Source organism: Sander lucioperca, chromosome 13 (genome assembly GCF_008315115.2).
Source record: "Sander lucioperca isolate FBNREF2018 chromosome 13, SLUC_FBN_1.2, whole genome shotgun sequence".
Taxonomy (NCBI): Eukaryota; Metazoa; Chordata; class Actinopteri; order Perciformes; family Percidae; genus Sander; species Sander lucioperca.
This window is the reverse complement of record NC_050185.1, coordinates 36,284,727-36,303,131: the sequence shown is the minus strand read 5'-3', so window position 1 is coordinate 36,303,131 and position 18,405 is coordinate 36,284,727. Positions and strand designations below refer to the sequence as shown.

The 18,405-nt window shown below is 46.6% G+C and overlaps 1 protein-coding gene and 5 non-coding genes across 6 annotated transcripts in view; 5 read left to right on the top strand and 1 right to left on the bottom strand.

Annotated features, from left to right (window-relative positions):
* LOC116036424 (bromodomain-containing protein DDB_G0280777-like) overlaps window positions 1–18,405 on the top strand; it is a 1,700,590-nt gene that overhangs the window by 661,841 nt on the left and 1,020,344 nt on the right. The gene's annotated exons all lie outside the window — the stretch shown is intronic.
* On the top strand, window positions 940–1,012 carry trnav-cac. The gene has a single exon. It is a non-coding gene; the product is annotated as a tRNA-Val (tRNA).
* trnaa-agc lies at window positions 1,759–1,831 on the top strand. Its single transcript has one exon. It is a non-coding gene; the product is annotated as a tRNA-Ala (tRNA).
* On the top strand, window positions 4,008–4,080 carry trnav-aac. Its single transcript has one exon. It is a non-coding gene; the product is annotated as a tRNA-Val (tRNA).
* On the bottom strand, window positions 13,844–13,916 carry trnaa-agc. Its single transcript has one exon. It is a non-coding gene; the product is annotated as a tRNA-Ala (tRNA).
* Window positions 14,453–14,525, top strand: trnav-aac. The gene has a single exon. It is a non-coding gene; the product is annotated as a tRNA-Val (tRNA).

The window sequence follows — 18,405 nt, the reverse complement described above, 5'->3', positions numbered from 1 at the left end:
GGACCACTTTGAGGAACTCCTAAATCCGACTAACACGTCCTCTATGTTAGAGGCAGAGCTGGAGGATGATGGGGGATTGTCGTCAATTTCCCAGGTGGAAGTTGCTGAGGTAGTCAAACAACTCCACAGTGGCAAAGCCCCGGGGATTGATTAAGGAGTGGCAGACCGGGGTGGTGGGTCCCCTGTTCAAAAAGGGGGACCAGAGGGTGTGCCAATTACAGGATTCCGTCCTGGTCATGGCACAACGGACCAGATCTTCACTCTCGCAATATACTATACTACTACTACTACTACTACTATACTGAAGAACTCCTAGAGATTTCATCTGATTGACTTCAAATTTGTCAACGATGAAATCTTATCAAAATCAAGACTTCTTGTCGAACGGTGTGGGCGTGGTGTGGCGTGTCATTTTGGGCATTTATCGATGAACGAAGAAGTTGTTGTAACTTGAGTGAACATTGTCATATCTGCCCGAAATTTCTCACGATTGACAAGGGTCCAGGCCTGAGGTCATTTATACGCCAAAATGGACTTTTGGTCATAGCGCCCCCTGCTGGCAACAGGAAATCAGCCAAATATGACAAACATCATCCGATTTACATGAAACTTATAATGTGTGGTCTACATGTGATACTGAGCCGCCCCCTATACTTTAACCACGCCCATGTACTCAGACCACGCCCCCTTTCATAACATTTAACCTTAACTGTTAAAGGTAAAGTCTTGTGTGAGGTGTCATTGAACTCAGCAGAGTTTCTTTTTGATTGGTGACGGTTTGACCCGCCCCCTATGCTGTAGCCACGCCCACAAACCAACTGAGTTCTGAAACAACACAAACAAGGCTTAAGTACTGTGTGTGTGTCAGGTCTACGTCATTTTAGAGGTGTTTTTCCATCATGTATTTTCCGAAATATGTCGCCTTTTTCATATGTGGCAGTTTCCGTAGTGTAGTGGTTATCACGTTCGCCTCACACGCGAAAGGTCCCCGGTTCGAAACCGGGCGGAAACAATGTTTTCCACTTAAGGATCGTGTTTATGATAGTGGACACAGGAAGTGGTGCACAATTTGTCGAACGCTTGTGTGTAGTGTAATCCTCTAAGTCATGTGACCTTAAATGGCGAAGTAGTTTTTGATAGCACGAACGATGATGTATATATTAAAATGTTGAAACAGCGCTACTGTCCCATAGGCACCTACGTAATGGTTAAAAGAGGTACTGCACTTAGACATTTTCAGATGTCCTCGTTAGTATAGTGGTCAGTACTTCTTTCACTAGGATCACAGTTGCCCCCAACTGAAGATTTTAGGGGCGCCACCAGAAGATTTAGGGGCACACACTGTAAATCAACATGCTAACCAAATATTATATTTTCATTTTTTGCTTTGTTGGCCAACGAAAATGTTTGGCTCCACTAGTTTCCTAAATGTTCCTGAATGCATCACATCAGTCCTAGCAGGGTTTCTGGGAACATTGTTTGCTTTTCCCTACGATAGGAAGCTCTGGTGTTTGGTTAAGTTGTCAAATTTAACAGTTAGCATCAACAGGTCAACATGTTCTATGTTAGCCAACTACACTCACTATTAGCTTCTGCGCATTCAGGTACCGGAATTTCGACGTTTAATGTGTAAAAAATGGGGAAAATTTACTGGTCGCATATGTACGACTGGATGTAAAATTCAGTTCATCTGCCAACATTTGACAACACACATTGTTGCTAGTGCTGTAAGTGACGTCTGAAGAGCCATGGCATTGTGGGGGATTAGCTCAAATGGTAGAGCGCTCGCTTAGCATGCGAGAGGTAGCGGGATCGATGCCCGCATCCTCCAAAACATTTCTTTTTCAATTGAAGACGGATCTAGTGAAGCCTGTTTCATGGTTCGGCGGCTCTGAGGCTCTACTTTCGCTGATGCCTATGTAAGTGGCCTGATATTTATACTTGTGCGCTGGTGTCTGCGTCGAGCCAGCGTGTGTGTGTGTGTGGGAAGTGGGTGATAGAGCAAGGGGGATAAGTGAGACAGTGATGGTGATTATCTTCAGAGCGAGTACTGACTCTAGAGTCATAGTGAGAGAAACAAAGTGTGTCCCCGAACAAGAACAGTCTTTGCTGAGTTTTGTTGGTGGCCATGATGTTGTGGCCCTCCTCCCCACGGGGTTCGGGAACAGTAGGATTTTCCATCTTGCTCCGTTAGTGGTGAAGGAGTTGGCTAAGGCTAACGCTAGCGGTGCTAAGCCGACGTCACGACCAAACATTAGCACTTGGTTAAGGCAGATCAGTGTGGCTCTGGGCAGATCCAATAGTTTTAAACTTGAACAGAGTACCCGCCTTCAAGGAAGTTAACACTTGTCAATGGAGAGAGGCCAGACTCTCTGGACCAATGAAATGGACCAGAGTCTGGTTGGACCAGACTAATGGACCAGAGTCTGGTAGGACCAGGCTAATGGACCAGAGTCTGGTAGGACCAGGCTAATGGACCAGAGTCTGGTAGGACTAGGCTAATGTACCAGAGTCTGGTAGGACCAGGCTAATGTACCAGAGTCTGGTAGGACCAGGCTAATGTACCAGTGTCTGGTAAAACCAGACTAATGGACCAGTGTCTGTTAGGACCGGGATAACGGACCAGAGTCTGGTAGGACCAGGCTAATGTACCAGAGTCTGGTAGGACCAGGCTAATGGACCAGGGTCTGGTAGGACCAGACTAATGTACCAGAGTCTGGTAAAACCAGACTAATGTACCAGAGTCTGGTAGGACCAGACTAATGTACCAGAGTCTGGTAAAACCAGACTAATGGACCAGTGTCTGTTAGGACCGGGATAACGGACCAGAGTCTGGTAGGACCAGGCTAATGTACCAGAGTCTGGTAGGACCAGGCTAATGGACCAGAGTCTGGTAAAACCAGACTAATGGACCAGTGTCTGTTAGGACCGGGATAACGGACCAGAGTCTGGTAGGACCAGGCTAATGGACCAGTGTCTGGTAGGACCAGGCTAATGGACCAGAGTCTGGTAGGACCAGACTAATGTACCAGAGTCTGGTAGGACCAGGCTACCTACGCACGTAGCAACGGCGTATATTTGACGCAGAAGTATAAAACAGCCTTGAGGCATAAAGGATAGCATAATGTTGCTAATATGCTGATATCATAAGTATTTGGTCACCTACCAACCAGTAAGAATTCCGGTTCTCACAGACCTGTTAGTTTTTCTTTAAGAAGCCCTTCTGTTCTCCACTCATTACCTGTATTAACTGCACCTGTTTGAACTCGTTACCTGTATAAAAGACACCTGTCCACACACTCAATCAAACAGACTCCAACCTCTCCACAGTGGCCAAGACCAGAGAGCTGTGTAAGGACATCAGGGATAAAATTGTAGACCTGCACAAGGCTGGGATGGGCTACAGGACAATAGGCAAGCAGCTTGGTGAGAAGACAACAACTGTTGGCGCAATTATTAGAAAATGGAAGAAGTTCAAGATGATGGTCAATCTCCCAAGGTCTGGGGCTCCATGCGAGATCTCATCTCATGGGGCATCAATGATCATGAGGAAGGTGATGGATCAGCCCAGAACTACACGGCAGGACCTGGTCAATGACCTGAAGAGAGCTGGGACCACAGTCTCAAAGAAAACCATTGGTAACACACTACGCCGTCATGGATTAAAATTCTGCAGCGCACGCAAGGTCCCCCTGCTCAAGCCAGCTCATGTCCAGGCCCGTCTGAAGTTTGCCAGTGACCATCTGGATGATCCAGAGGAGGAATGGGAGAAGGTCATGTGGTCTGATGAGACAAAAATAGAGCTTTTTGGTCTAAACTCCACTCGCCGTGTTTGGAGGAAGAAGAAGGATGAGTACAACCCCAAGAACACCATCACAACCGTGAAGCATGGAGGTGGAAACATCATTCATTGGGGATGCTTTTTTGCAAAGGGGACAGGACGACTGCACCGTATTGAGGGGAGGATGGTGAGGCTAGTTTCCTAAATGTTCATTGATGCTCACAGGGTTTCCGTAGTGTAGTGGTTATCACGTTCGCCTAACACGCGAAAGGTCCCCGGTTCGAGACCGGGCGGAAACATTGTTTGCTTTTCCCTACGATAGGACGCTCCGGTTTTTGTCTGGTAAGTTCTCAAATTTATCTTCTGTTTGCAAATAATGCTTATGTAGGGGAGAGGCTAACAGCATCAACAGGTCAGTCGAACAAAGAGTTTTGTTGAAGTTGAATGTAGTCCAGATTGTTGTCTAATGAGCGGACACTTGCAAGCAGGATTGATGGAACAGGTGGCCGGCTAGCGTTAGCTTTCCACCTAGCTGCTTACCACTCTTGCACACCGCTGTCGAGGTCCCTTTCCCCGGCTAGTGGCATCGGGCGACACCGCAGGCTGAGATGCTGGTCTCAGTAGCAGGCTGGTCTCAGTAGCAGGCTGAGCTGCTGGTCTCAGTAGCGGGCTGAGGTGCTGGTCTCAGTAGCGGGCTGAGGTGAAGGTCTCAGTAGCGGGCTGAGGTGCTGGTCTCAGTAGCAGGCTGAGGTGCAGGTCTCAGTAGCGGGCTGAGGTACTGGTCTCAGTAGTGGGCTGAGGTACTGGTCTCAGTAGCGGGCTGAGGTGCAGGTCTCAGTAGTGGGCTGAGGTGCTGGTCTCAGTAGCGGGCTGAGGTGCAGGTCTCAGTAGCGGGCTGAGGTGCAGGTCTCAGTAGCGGGCTGAGGTGCTGGTCTCAGTAGCGGGCTGAGGTGCAGGTCTCAGTAGCGGGCTGAGGTATTATGAAAGTGTCTTCCTTTTTCCAGTCACTTCAGATTAGTTTGGAAAGAAAGGAAAAGTTAAAGGAGACCACCTTTTGTCATTAACGACAATGTTCAAAGTTTCCATTGCTCAAGCTGCGGCTGCGGGGAGCTGTGGTCTTACGCCGCCTTCACACTGGCACTTGAAATCAGCTCCCTAATATGCAATACGTCCCCAGCGGACATCGTACTACACCGTTGAAAAGCTTCGGAAGCGACTCACAAAAATGGCAGAGATGCTAGAACGACTGATAAGTGTCTGAATGTCCGATTCTCTTTGACCTCTCTGATACAGATATAAATAGAGAGGCTGCTGCGTGGAGAACAGCTGCCCAGGACGTTGACATGTCACGTCGGTTAAATGTGATATAGTGGTATAATGTCAATAGTTAAATGTGATATTGGGTATAATGTCAATAGTTAAATGTGATATAGCGATGTAATGTCAATAGTTAAATGTGATATAGTGGTATAATGTCAATAGTTAAATGTGATATAGGGTATAATGTCAATAGTTAAATGTGATATAGTGGTATAATGTCAATAGTTAAATGTTGTAAATACGGGTGCACGATGGTGCTACCCATGTACCGGTAACTGACTGGTTAGTAGTGAATCCGAGTCCACTGATTGGGGTCCGATAAGAACCAGACAAGTGTCACTTCTTAATTATCCTTTATTGCCTCACAATCAACACGCTCATTTCTCCAACAGTATGTGGATGCCTACATGGAGGTGTGGTTCGCATGCGATACGTTACTAGTCCAGATAGAGCGAGCCACTGATGACAGGGAGAGAGAGAGTGTATCGCTACAGCCAATCCAGTCTGCTCAAAGTAATGGTCTTTTTACAGCCGCCCCCAGATTTTGTGTAGAAATCTGCACAGTCAGTAAGACCAGAGACTTTGGGCCTGATCATCAATTTAGTCCGGCAAAGCAGGGAGGCGTATAATCCGAGACACTGGCCGTAAGTAGGTATGTCTGCCTACTTCTACTTTAACAGACCTGACCCGACCATCAGATCCTGCCATGCACTGGGTAATCCGTCCGACGGGCCATAACGCCCGTGGTAACTGTGGGTCCACTACCACAACAACTGCACCAGCAGAGAGGTTTGGGGTTTCAGAGAGCCATTTCTGCCGGGCCTGCAGAGTTGGTAAGTAATACTGGATAAAGTGCTTCCAGAAATGGTCTTTAAGCAGTTGACTGTGTCTCCATCTGCGCCTGGACAACAGTTCAGTTTTGGGATGGACAACCTGGGGAAGGGAGGCATCTGGCCGCCCCAATAGCAGGGAGTTAGGGGTAACCGGATCCGGGTCTGTTATGTCGGAAGAAACGTAGCCAAGGGGTTTTGAGTTCAAAATCCCTTCAATCTCAATCAACACCGTGCGTAACACTTCCTCTGTAACGGACTGTGCTCCCAGGGTGACTTTCAGAGCATTTTTGAGGGAGCGAATCTCCCTTTCCCAACAGCCCCCGAAATGTGGTGCACTTGGTGGGTTGAACCTGAATTTGATTTGCTGTGGGGCAAGCTGGGCTTGGATCTCTGGTCCAAGGGCCGCGAAGGCCTGCTTTAGTTCGCGTTCTCCACCTTTAAAGTTGGTGCCCTGATCAGATAGCAGTTCGAAAGGCTTTCCCCTGCGGGACATGAAGCGCCTGAAAGCCATGAGGAAGAAGTCAGTATCAAGGCCAGAGAGAAGGTCAAGATAGACTGCTCTGGTCGTCATGCATTTGAACACAATTCCCCATCTTTTCTCCTTCTTGCGACCCACTGTGACCATATAGGTGCCGAAACAGTCGACACCCGTGGAATAGAAAGCTGGTTGGAACAGTCGCAATCTAGCAGGAGGGAGATCTGCCATCTTCGGGATGATAGGTTTGCCTCGCCACTGCTGACATTCAGAACACTGTCGCTGATGACGCCGGATAGCTTCCCTTCCTCGCAGTATCCAGTACTTCCTTCGTGCCTCTGCGAACACACGCTCTGGGCCTGGATGATGCAGAGAACTGTCTATGTCCTTAATGATGAACTGTGTAATCATGTGCTTAGGGTCCAGAACTATAGGGTGGAGGCTGGCTTGATCAAGTCCGGTGGTGCGACGCAGACGTCCGCCTACCCGAATTATCTGTGAGCTTCTTTCTAACTCAGGAGGAAGAGTGAGAAGCCGACTACTGTTTGGCACAGGTTTTCCTGCCAGCAGCAGGGCCAGTTCTTCACAGTCTTGCTGCACTTGTTGCAGTAGAGAGTTCTCGGCTTTCTGGTAATCATCGGCACAGGGAGAGCCATCAGCTGATTCACACAAGTCACGAGCTGTTGATTCTAGAAGCTCCGCGAAGGTCTTGAACTGGCTCGGGTCCAGTCCTGGAGGTCTTTGGTTGGTGAGTGTGAGGTTACAGATGACTGGCTTCCTCATCTCCTCCCCGTCGAGCTGAGAAGTGAGCGGCTTCTGTGGCCACAGGTCTGGTGAGCTGTAGAGGAAAGAGGGGCCCTGATACCAACGATACTGCTTTCCAAGCTCTGACAGTCTTTTCCCCCGGGTGATGTCATCCGCTGGGTTTTGGGCAGAGTCTACATAACGCCATGCCTCCCGGTCTGTTAAGTCTTGAATCTCCGCCACCCTTGTTCCAACGAAGACTTTAAACCGATATGAGTCGGACTGCAGCCAGGATAGGACGGTGGTGGAATCTGACCATAGAACAACCTGATGGATGGGCAAAGACAGTTCTGTGCTGAGTACTGTGAATAATTGGGCTCCTGTAAGTGCTGCACAGAGCTCTAACCTTGGGATGGTCTGCTGCTTTCTTGGTGCTACCCTTGACCGAGCAGCTAGAAAGGCGATTTCCACCTGACCGCTTGGGTCCTCAGTCCTGAGATAGGCTACTGAGCCATAGGTACGCTCAGACGCATCACAGAACACATGGATTTCTCTTTGACTGTTGCCAGGGTCCATCTCTGAGCTGGTGTAGCATCGTGGTAGCGAAATGTGTTGCAGGTCTGGCAACTCGCTCTCCCATTCCTTCCAAGCGTGAAGAAGCTGCTCAGGCAGGTTAGGATCGTCCCAGTCACGTTGCTTAGTCCATAGCTGCTGCACTATCACCTTGGCCCTCGTTGTGTAAGGGATGATGAATCCAAGGGGGTCGTATTGGCTGGCCAGGACTTTGTAAATGGTACGCATAGTGACCTGTGGGAACACCGGCAGGCGTAGCTTTTGGATAGGGTGTCCGTAGGGCAGTGCCAGTGCAATCCCAATGTTGATTCCTGAGCATTCGGTTGGCCTTGTGCTATCCAAAGATCGGCACTATCTGACCTAGCTTCAGCTGGGAGGTGACTGATAACAGCTGGCCTGTTGCTTGCCCACTGTCTCAGTTCGAAGCCCCCATCGGCAAGCAAGTTTAGCAGCTTATCAACAAGGACTTGTGCTTCTTCTTCTGATGGTAAGCTCTGCAGACAGTTGTCCACATAGAAGGACTGCAAAACGGTCTGGCGTACATCCTCTCCTGGCTGGCTGTGATCCAGCACATGCTTCTGCAATGCGTATGTCGCGCAACAAGGACTGCATGTTGTTCCGAATGGGAGAACTCTCCATTCGTAAACGGTGATAGGTTCTTCTCGCTTCAGATCACGCCACAGGAATCTAAGAAGCGGCTGGTCTTCGGGGAGCAGTCTGACCTGGTGGAACATTCCACGAATATCACTGCTGATGGCGACAGCATGCTCCCGGAATCTAAGTAGCACAGCCAGGAGGGAAGACCCCAAGGTGGGCCCAGGAAGGAGGAGCTGGTTGAGATTGTCACCCTGGAACTGGAACGAACAGTTGAAAACAACTCTGTTCTTGCCATTGTGCTGGACCATATGGTGGGGGATGTACCAGCTGTTCTTGGTTTCTTCTGTTCCTGGCTCCAGCTTCACTACAAAGCCTGCCTCTTCAAGCCTACAGATCTCGGCAATGTAGGCCTTTGCCTGCTCGGGTGATTTAGCCAGTCTCCTCTCTGTACTGCGTAACTGTGGGAGCACCGCCTCCTTTGGTGCTTGCAATTGTGGCATGTTAGGGACACGCAGTAGGTGAGTGGCATAACGCATAAGTCCATTATCATCTACACTTATGGTCTTGGCTTTGAGAAGCTTTATCGCTTCTTGGTCCTGGTGAGACCTGGTGCTGGCCTTCGCACTGCGCCATGGCAGCACGTCCATTTGCTACAGTTTCTCAACATTGCTGTACAGGTCTCCATACCGTGGCTCCGGGCATGTGAATAGACACTGCTGGTCTGTAAAGCGGTGCAGCAGCCCCTGAGCTGGACCCTGCAATGTCCAGCCTAGGCGTGTATTGATTGCGGCAGGACCTCCTGGGGGACCAAAGCGAACTGGCTCTATGGGCGTAATTAAATGGGGATTGTCCGAGCCGATAAGCAGCACAGGGCAGACCCGGTCCAAGTCCTGTAGCGGTAGTCCCCTGAGATGTCGGAACTTCTGCTTAAGTGAGCTGACTGGGTGTGTATGTTCAGCCAAACCCAGTTTCTTAGCTGTGAAGGCACCTTCGATCTGATAAAGTTTCTTTGGTTGAGAGGCCGGGGAGAGCCTGAATGATACAGCTGCCCCATGGAGGACATGAAGCTCCTGCCGCACTGTCTGCAAGGGCAAATCCTCTGGTTGTCCCCGGAGGCCCAACTGCTAAGCTGCGGTATGAAGGAGGATTGTCCGCTCTGACCCATCATCCAGGATCGCGTACGATTCTAGGGTCTGATCTCCGTAATGTAAGAGGACTTTAGTGACTTTAAGGAGAACCTTGCGCCCTTCCACTGGCCGATCAATGTAGAGTACTTCCTCTGCAGTCGTTGGAGAACTGTTGCTGTTCACTACTCGGTTATCAGCCTTCTCATTTACCTTGTGGAGCACAAGTAGGTGCCAATTGTTGCATGTCTGGCAACACATCTTCAAGTTGCACTCTGATGCTCGATGGGCCCGCCCACAGCGCCAACAGGCCTTAGTATCCTTGATCCAGCTGTGTTTCTGAGGTGTTGTCAACTGCTTGAAATTAGTGCATGCATTTAGTGAATGCCTACTACTATCACAGTATGGACAGTATTTCTTTGGCCTCTCTTTGGGGTATTTAGGCTCAGGCTTGCCCTCAGACGGTTTATTTTCTGTGCCGAGGAAGATGGTTGTGATCTTCCCAGAAGACTTGGGTTCCTTCCGTGTTTCTTTCCTTGCTGATGTCTCTCCCTTTGAGCCGTATCGAGCAGTATCCACTTGGACTTGAATCTCAAACTCTAACCAGTCCGAAAGATCCAAAAGCGTGGGAATGGGAGTGCGATGAGGGTGAATAGAACGACGGAAACGGGCTCTCAGGTCATGAGGTAGCTTCCCTAGCAACCTAGACACATGGGACCCACACTGCAGCTCCATTCTCCCCTTTCCCCCCAGCTGCTCCAGCATGCTCACAAGGGAACGCACCTCTAATGCAAACATGCGGAAGGCCTTTACATCCTCACTGGCTACATTGGGAGCATCCATTAACTCTGCAATCCTCTGTAGAGCTAACTGATGAGGCTGCCCATACTGCTCAGTAAGAGCAGCCATAGTGTCTGCGAAAACGTACTGTGAGTTTGAGTAGGAGTCAGCAATCAATAGGGCTTCCTCAAGCTTCAGGTGATCAACTAGGATTTGGAACTTGAACCTTTCAGTTGCATCAGCTGGTAGGATGTTGTCTAGTGCAACTTTCAGACGTGCAAACTCTCGAGGATTTGGATGAACAAAGTCTGGTATAGTAGGCGTTGGACCTCTATATGACCGTTCTTGGCCACCAGCTGGACTGTGGCTGCGGTGTCTGGAGTGAGAGCGATAGTATCGTGGACCGCCGTGTCTTGGTGGGGAGTAGCGCTGCTTGGTGGCTTCCCAATTACCTCTCCCTTCTGTACAGTAACGGTCAGGGGAACTGAATCTGGGCCTCTCGGTGGTGCGCCAATTCTCAGATCAGCGGGCATGTGAGTACTCTGGGGAGTAGTGACTCACAGGAGAGTGAGCGTGGCTGCTCCTTGGTGTCTGGCCGGGACTCCTCACCGATCTGTGTGAATGTCTCCGATGCATGTGGCGATACTCAGGGGAACGAGCTTTACGATGCTCTACTCTATTCCCTTCTCTCGTCTCAGCATCATCACTTTGATGCTGAATTGTCGGCTGAGGCTGACTTGCAGGTCCATTAGTGTTTTGTAACCGTTAGAGTTCTCTTCCTAGGTGTTGTAACTGCTGATGAAGCTGCTCGGTCTCATGCGTAGTTTGGCGTCTGAGCTGCTCTAGCTTGTGCTCACTCACTTTAGCCTGGAGGTGTCGATCCTCATTACGTAGCCGTAATTCCTGCATAGACTCCAGGAGAGCCTTCTGCTCGAGCTTTAAGATTCTGTTCTCCGTTCGTAACAGATCGGTACTCTCATCCCAGCTGTCCTGAATCACCCATTGTGATAGACTGTGCTGCTCCTGATTTCTGGTGCAGATGAGCGACTCTGGTCTCTACTCCTCTCATACTTCTTTTCCTCCCTTGCTTGGTCGGTTGGAGCGTGTGTTGATGTAGGCAGTGAACTGCGTCTCCTAGGTTCTAGACCAGTAAGATAGTAGTCCATCAAACGTGTTGGAAGTGCAGTCTGCCTCCGCACCCGCTCTGTGGGCGCATCTGGATAATCTGACATCGTCAACAACAGTGGGCCTGGATCAGGCTCGAAGGACCATGTAAATACGGGTGCACGATGGTGCATGTAACCCATGTACCGGTAACTGACTGGTTAGTAGTGAATCCGAGTCCACTGAAGGGGGTCCGATAAGAACCAGACAAGTGTCATTTCTTAATTATACTTTATTGCCTCACAATCAACACGCTCATTTCTCCAACAGTATGTGGATGCCTACATGGAGGTGTGGTTCGCATGCGATACGTTACTAGTCCAGATAGAGCGAGCCACTGATGACAGGGAGAGAGAGAGTGTATCGCTACAGCCAATCCAGTCTGCTCAAAGTAATGGTCTTTTTTACAAATGTGATATAGCGTATAATGTCAATAGTTAAATGTGATATAGGGTATAATGTCAATAGTTAAATGTGAAATAGCGGTATAATGTCAATAGTTAAATGTGATATAGGGTATAATGTCAATAGTTAAATGTGATATAGGGTATAATGTCAATAGTTAGATGTGATATAGGGTATAATGTCAATAGTTAAATGTGATATAGGGTATAATGTCAATAGCTAAATGTGAATGAATGAGTTCAGGTCGTTTCGAAGCCGAATCGGAGCTGATTTCAACTGCCAGTGTGGAGGCAGCGTTAGGGTCTTAGGTGCCTCGAGGGGCGGTAACCTACGAATTAAATTAAATGTTATTCGGTTTCTTGTATTTAGCTAGCTTTTAACCTGTGTATTTAGCTAGCTAGCTGTTAACCTGTGTATTTAGCTAGCTAGCTGATAACCTGTGTACTAAGCTAGCTAGCTGTTAACCTGTGTATTAGGCTAGCTAGCTGTTAACCTGTGTATTAAGCTAGCTTGATGTTAACCTGTGTATTTAGCTAGCTAGCTTTTAGCCTGTGTATTTAGCTAGCTAGCTGTTAACCTGTGTATTTAGCTAGCTAGCTGTTAACCTGTGTATTAAGCTAGCTAGCTTTTAACCTGTGTATTAAGCTAGCTAGCTGTTAACCTGTGTATTAAGCTAGCTAGCTTTTAACCTGTGTATTTAGCTAGCTACCTGCTAACCTGTGTATTAAGCTAGTTTGATGTTTCTTGTATTTAGCTAGCTAGCTTTTAACCTGTGTAATTAAGTAGTTTGGCAGCAAATTGTTGTTTTATTGCAGTTACAAATATATAACTAAAATAGAATATAGTTGTGTCTTCGGGAACCGTCACCTTATAGTAAAAAAAAAAGTTTCCTTTTTATATCTTTTTTTAATTTTTGTAACTATATAAAAAACAAAAATCGCAACTTTTTTGGAACTTTCACTGTCTCCCGCAACTTCAACTTCATTACAGCAAATATACAAAAGACATCGCAGCTTTAATTGCAATTTTTTACAAAAGCTCCCGCGAAATCAGGCATTTTGGGCCGCAACAATCTCAAAAAAAGGCCGCGAAATCCTGGAGGGACTGCCTTAGAAATACATCATGAAATAAATAAATTAGTTAGTTAAATAAATATATTAAAAGGTTTTACTTTTGGTTGGTACTTTTATTTCATAAGTCCAAATTTATTTATTTCAAGAGACTTTTATTTCCTAATGCCACATTTATTTATTTCCATTTCTTATATGCAAATCAGGGGTCGTGGTTATTTCTCACCTTCAGAACAGAGCCGTGCTCTGTACCCTGATGGAGCAACACCACCGGCAGTTTGTGGTGCTCTGTATCCAGCCCACAGTCACCTATTCTGGGGTAACTAGACCACCAACCAAACGACTGCTTCGGTAACATTTTACAATAAGGTACACAAAAAAATAGGTAGTTACTGTTTTTGAAAGGGTAGTTACCCTTTTTCAGAAGGGTAGTTACCTTTACCCTTTTGAAAAAGGGTAACTAATCATTCGTTACCCTACTGAAAAACAGTATAGTGAAGTGAAACAAGGTGAATGGGTCTTATATGGGACTGTTTGTATTGTACTGTACTGTATGTGGATAGCGGCGGAGTGGGACCAAAACATCTACTTGGAAATTTCGTAGGGGCGTGGGGCGGGTTTCGGATGGTCCGGTGAATGAATGAACAACGCACAGCAAGCAACACGATCCCTTTTTTCCTTTTGAGTCTGACCATCTCAGCGCCACCTTTCCCTTTTATTTCCAGTTTTTTGGCTTTTCATCATTAGACTCTCACTGATTCCCTATATTCCCTATATAAAATCCTAGACATGGTTGTGACCTGCACTTCCTTAGTGCTTTCTGATTAGCCTGTGTCTGTATTGAAATAAGAGGGTGCTGCGGCCCGCCGTATGGGTTGATAACATATATTTTTCCCGGAAGGGGTGAGACAGAGAAATGGGATTCAGCCTAAGAGTGCACCATCTTTTTTGTCCTGTCATGTGAAAAAAAACATTATTGGAGGATGCGGGCATCGATCCCGCTACCTCTCGCATGCTAAGCGAGCGCTCTACCATTTGAGCTAATCCCCCGTGATAGCCACCCATATGTGACTTAACCTTATATACGTCACACAGTATTGGCAGATTCCAAAGTTGTTAAGTGTGATGGGTTCAGTGTCCCAAACAATGCTTTTATGATACAGAAGCTGTGTCCCAGTTCAAGGGTTGCAGCGTAGTTTCACACACATCTAACCACGTTTCTCTTAACGTATGAGTTTACTAATACACCGCTTGTTTTTGTACGGTCACAGAAGAGATAAGAAAGTAGTAAATATTAACAGAAAAGGCTTCAGGTTGGAACAACTGAGTGGTCTGTTTATATGTAACAAAAAGTTTGTAGATTTGCAGATGATTTGAGGCAGAATTAGCAGAGTGAATGTCTTAAAAGAATCAGAAAATGTTTATTGCCACAATAAGTTACACTACGTAGCTTATATGTAGTGCTTACTCGGGTATGATTGTATTATGTGTGTGTGTGTGTGTGTGTGTGTGTGTGTGTGTGTGTGTGTGTGTGTGTTTTTCAGTCATATATTTAAAAAAATATGTCCCCACTTTCATACATGGCAGTTTCCGTAGTGTAGTGGTTATCACGTTCGCCTAACACGCGAAAGGTCCCCGGTTCGAGACCGGGCGGAAACATTGTTTGCTTTTCCCTACGATAGGAACGATCTTTCCGCCCCCCTCACCCCCCAGCTCCCAAGTGAAAAAATACGGGAAAATGTAGAATAATGAAATAACAGATATATTTTTGCCTGCAACAATATTGAAGTGATATCCCTGTGCGTTATGGATGATTTCGAGTTATATGTTTATCGAGTCACCCACCGTGAGCTGGATTCGAACCTGCGATCTGCCGGACAAGTAAAGCGTCCCCAAATCCCCAAGCTATGACGCCCCCTAGTGATCAGAAATCCCATTATTGTGTGTATTATTAAGAACATTGCTTTAGCTCTAATATATACATATATTCCCCCCAAAGACTAGTAATGTTTATATTAATATATCTATCTATAATAATAAAGTGTGCCATAGCAATTTCATGTCATTTAATTGATTAATACTTATTATTTTTGTGTATTATTAAGAGCATTGATTTAGCTTTAAAATATATGCTCCCCCAATGACTAGTATGTTTATATTTATCTATAATAATAATAATGTGTGGCAATTTCATGTCATTGTATTGATTAATACTTATTATGTTGTGTTTATTATGAAGAACATTGCTTTGGCTTTAAGATCTCATATGCCCCCCAATGACTTCTGATGTTATTTCTGTTTCTGTTAATATAATGATAATAACAATAAAATGTGCCTTCAAAGACTGTGGGACCATATGGAGTTTTTTGATGATGCACAGGCTGAGTCTTAAATGTTGTTATGATCAGATTTAATGTATCTGAACATGATGTAACAACACAAGATGTAAAATAAACAAGTATTAAAATGAACACACACACACTGTTCAGGAAAACACAAGATATAAAAAATAAACAAGCATTGAAAATGTACACACACACACACACACACACACACGTACGTACGTACACACACACGTACACACGCGCACACAGTATTAAACTTGAACTGGTAAATCAAGCCAACAGCTTTCAACTGTATCATACGGTCTTCATCAGATGGAAATGAAATGCACATAAATTATGAAATAATATTGAAAGTTCTCTAAAATACCACGGCAAACAAATTAACTACATCTGCTGATGAAAACCATGTGTTACAATCAGTAAGCTTACAATCGTAAGCTCCACAAGTCAACACAATCAGTCTGAAAACTCATTGCTTTAAAGAGGAAACACATTCAGTATAAAATCAAACAATGACCTGCATGTAAACATACAAACGTCCCAGAGATGTAAACATTATGTACACTACAAAGCACTCATATTTACAATAGTACATCAATGACAGTGTCTATACATTCAGGGAGTCTGTTAAACTCAGCAGTTTTCCCTATGAAGTTTGGTCCTGAGAGTTTTGTGTAAACTCAGTTTGTATTTTCTGATGAAGGTTTCTAAGGTTTAAGAACACATTTTTAACTCAACATCACAGTTACGGTGAATAGTGAACCGGCAGCTGAGTCTGTAAAACAGTTTCCAAACATTCATTCAGCTGCTGCAGAAACAAAGTCACAGAAACACTCCTCCACACATGTTGACCTTTGACCTCATAACTACTGGACAAACACAAAAATTAAATGTACAGTTTGATGTCTGGACGGTCAGATATGTCAGTTTTTTGTTTAAGTCTGAGGTCAAAGGACACGCAAGCACACATATACAATATATACATATATACAAGCAAAACACAGTTAAAAAATTATTTTGCTGCTCTCTGTTCTGCCAACCACTCTTCAAGAGATTTGCCATTTGAGGCACGTGAGCAGAAGGTGGCACTGCCATGACGACTATGCCCAAACTCTTTTGTTTTGGGCTGCCCGCAATGGCTACAGGTATTGTAGGTGACCCCTCTCGCATATTTCCTCTTGTGGACTCCACTCTCCTCCTCAAGGGCACGCTGGCGCCTGTTCCTCTGCGTGTACCGGGACACAGGAGTAGCAGGTGCAGGAACAAGTGGAGCTGGGCCTGCACTGGAAGTTGAGGCACCAGAAGGTGCCAGTATGCATGACCCAGTCTTGTCTGGGTTGAGGATGAAAGTCCCTACCCTAGGCAACATCCCAGGAGCTGACATGGGCTGTGCAATGTCTGGTGCGGTGGGGGTAGGTGCGATGGGGTGCTCCCTGGTGGCAGCAGCTGGCCGTCGGCCTGGCCGCAAAACAGGAGCCTGCCCTTCCAGATTTGGAAGGAGGACAAAGTGATGCTGTGGGCCTGATGCTGATGGAAGGAGCTGCAGTCGTTCCTTCGGTGCTGGAAGCTGGTCAGGTGCCACAGGAATCGGGTTGGTTGGAGCCATTCCCTGAGAAAGGACACTCAATTCCTGGCTCTTCTGCCGCTGTCGAAACCTGAGAGAAGATCATTTGTGTTAGATATGTATTCATTAGAGAACTATTCAGACAATTTGAGGTAAATGATGTGCCTGACCTACCATTGAATGAGTGTCCGCTGATTAAGCTCATAGAGCTGGATCGTTGTCGTAGTCATAACCCTTGGACTGTTGAGCACTAAGTCCCGGATGTGGTGGTAGTGTCTGAGAATGATAGACCATCTGGGGGTGGAAACTCCAGCCTTCCTGCTGGTTGTTTTGTGTAATGTGCACAGCCTTATGCACATGGCCTCAACCAAGCGGCTGGTGCCGGGGAACTGAGCTGGCCCCCCAGGATGTCCTATCAAGCAGCGCTTAACACTTTCCACACCCGGCGTGACTCCAGACCGCTTGGGAGCCTTAAAACGGCCACGTATCAGTCGCTGCTGATGACGAGGCTGGTAGTCGACCCGCTCCTTGTCGCCTTCAGGGAGAGCTGTCCACAGCTGGACGACCTGGGTCACCTGCAGCTCAGTGAGGTAAGACGCCTCATGGAGACCCACCAGGAAAGCAGCAAGATCCTGGACCTTGTCCCACCCAGCGACCCCATCCGGTCCAATGACTGCTCCCTAGTAAATGGATTGATTAATATCAATAAATGTGAAATAAAATGTCATTGAGATTGGATTGAAATAGCCGTTAAAGTGTCTTACCTGAGCCTCGTTGGACAGATTGTTTTCACTCTCCAGCGCAGCCTCAGAGGGGTCAGGGAGCATTGAAGGGGCAGCAGCAGGATGTTGTCCTCCATCACGTGACGTGGACGGCAGATCAGCAGGTGATGCAGGGGCCTGAGGTGAAGAGGCCAGAGGACTCGTCATCAACGTTGAGGGCCTGTTCTCCAGATGACGGCGGGGGTCAGCCTCATAGAGCACAGGAACTGTGATATCCTCTGTGATCTCTTCTTGAAATCCCTCATCTTGTATGTCCTCATCATCATTGACTTGCTCCACCAGCCTGTCCTCCTCCTCTGGGTTCTGGAGCACTGGAGTCAGTGTTTTGCCAGTCTGATTGTACAAGTACTCCATTCCCAGCAATTCACCTACATAAACAAAAACAGAAAAAATAAAGTATTCTTAATATTTTTAAGCAATATAGCACTCGTGAGAGTGGGGTTGGTAATGGATAATCCACCGGTGTTGTTCGGCCGTAGCCACAAGGCCAGAGGCCGAGTTGCGCAGGTAACTGCCAACTAATTAACATTACAACAGTGTGTCAGAGTGGGGATGTCCTGGGATATGTCATAAATGTCTCTCAGTTTCTCTCTCAATCAGAAACAAATAAATAATTCCATAGAACCCAATTGTTATAATATATAATACTTTAAAGGTTAAATTGATTAATGAATAGTGTTATTAAAGAACAAATTAATTAAGTTATTCTTTCTCATGATGGATGATGATGATAATTTCTTGCCTGTGTACGCTCCAGGGGTGCGATAGCGCTCATCCCAGCATCTCCCTAGCACCTTTTGGCTGAGCTGGTCCACTGCCTCTTTCATAGCGCTGCCATAACAGCGGAT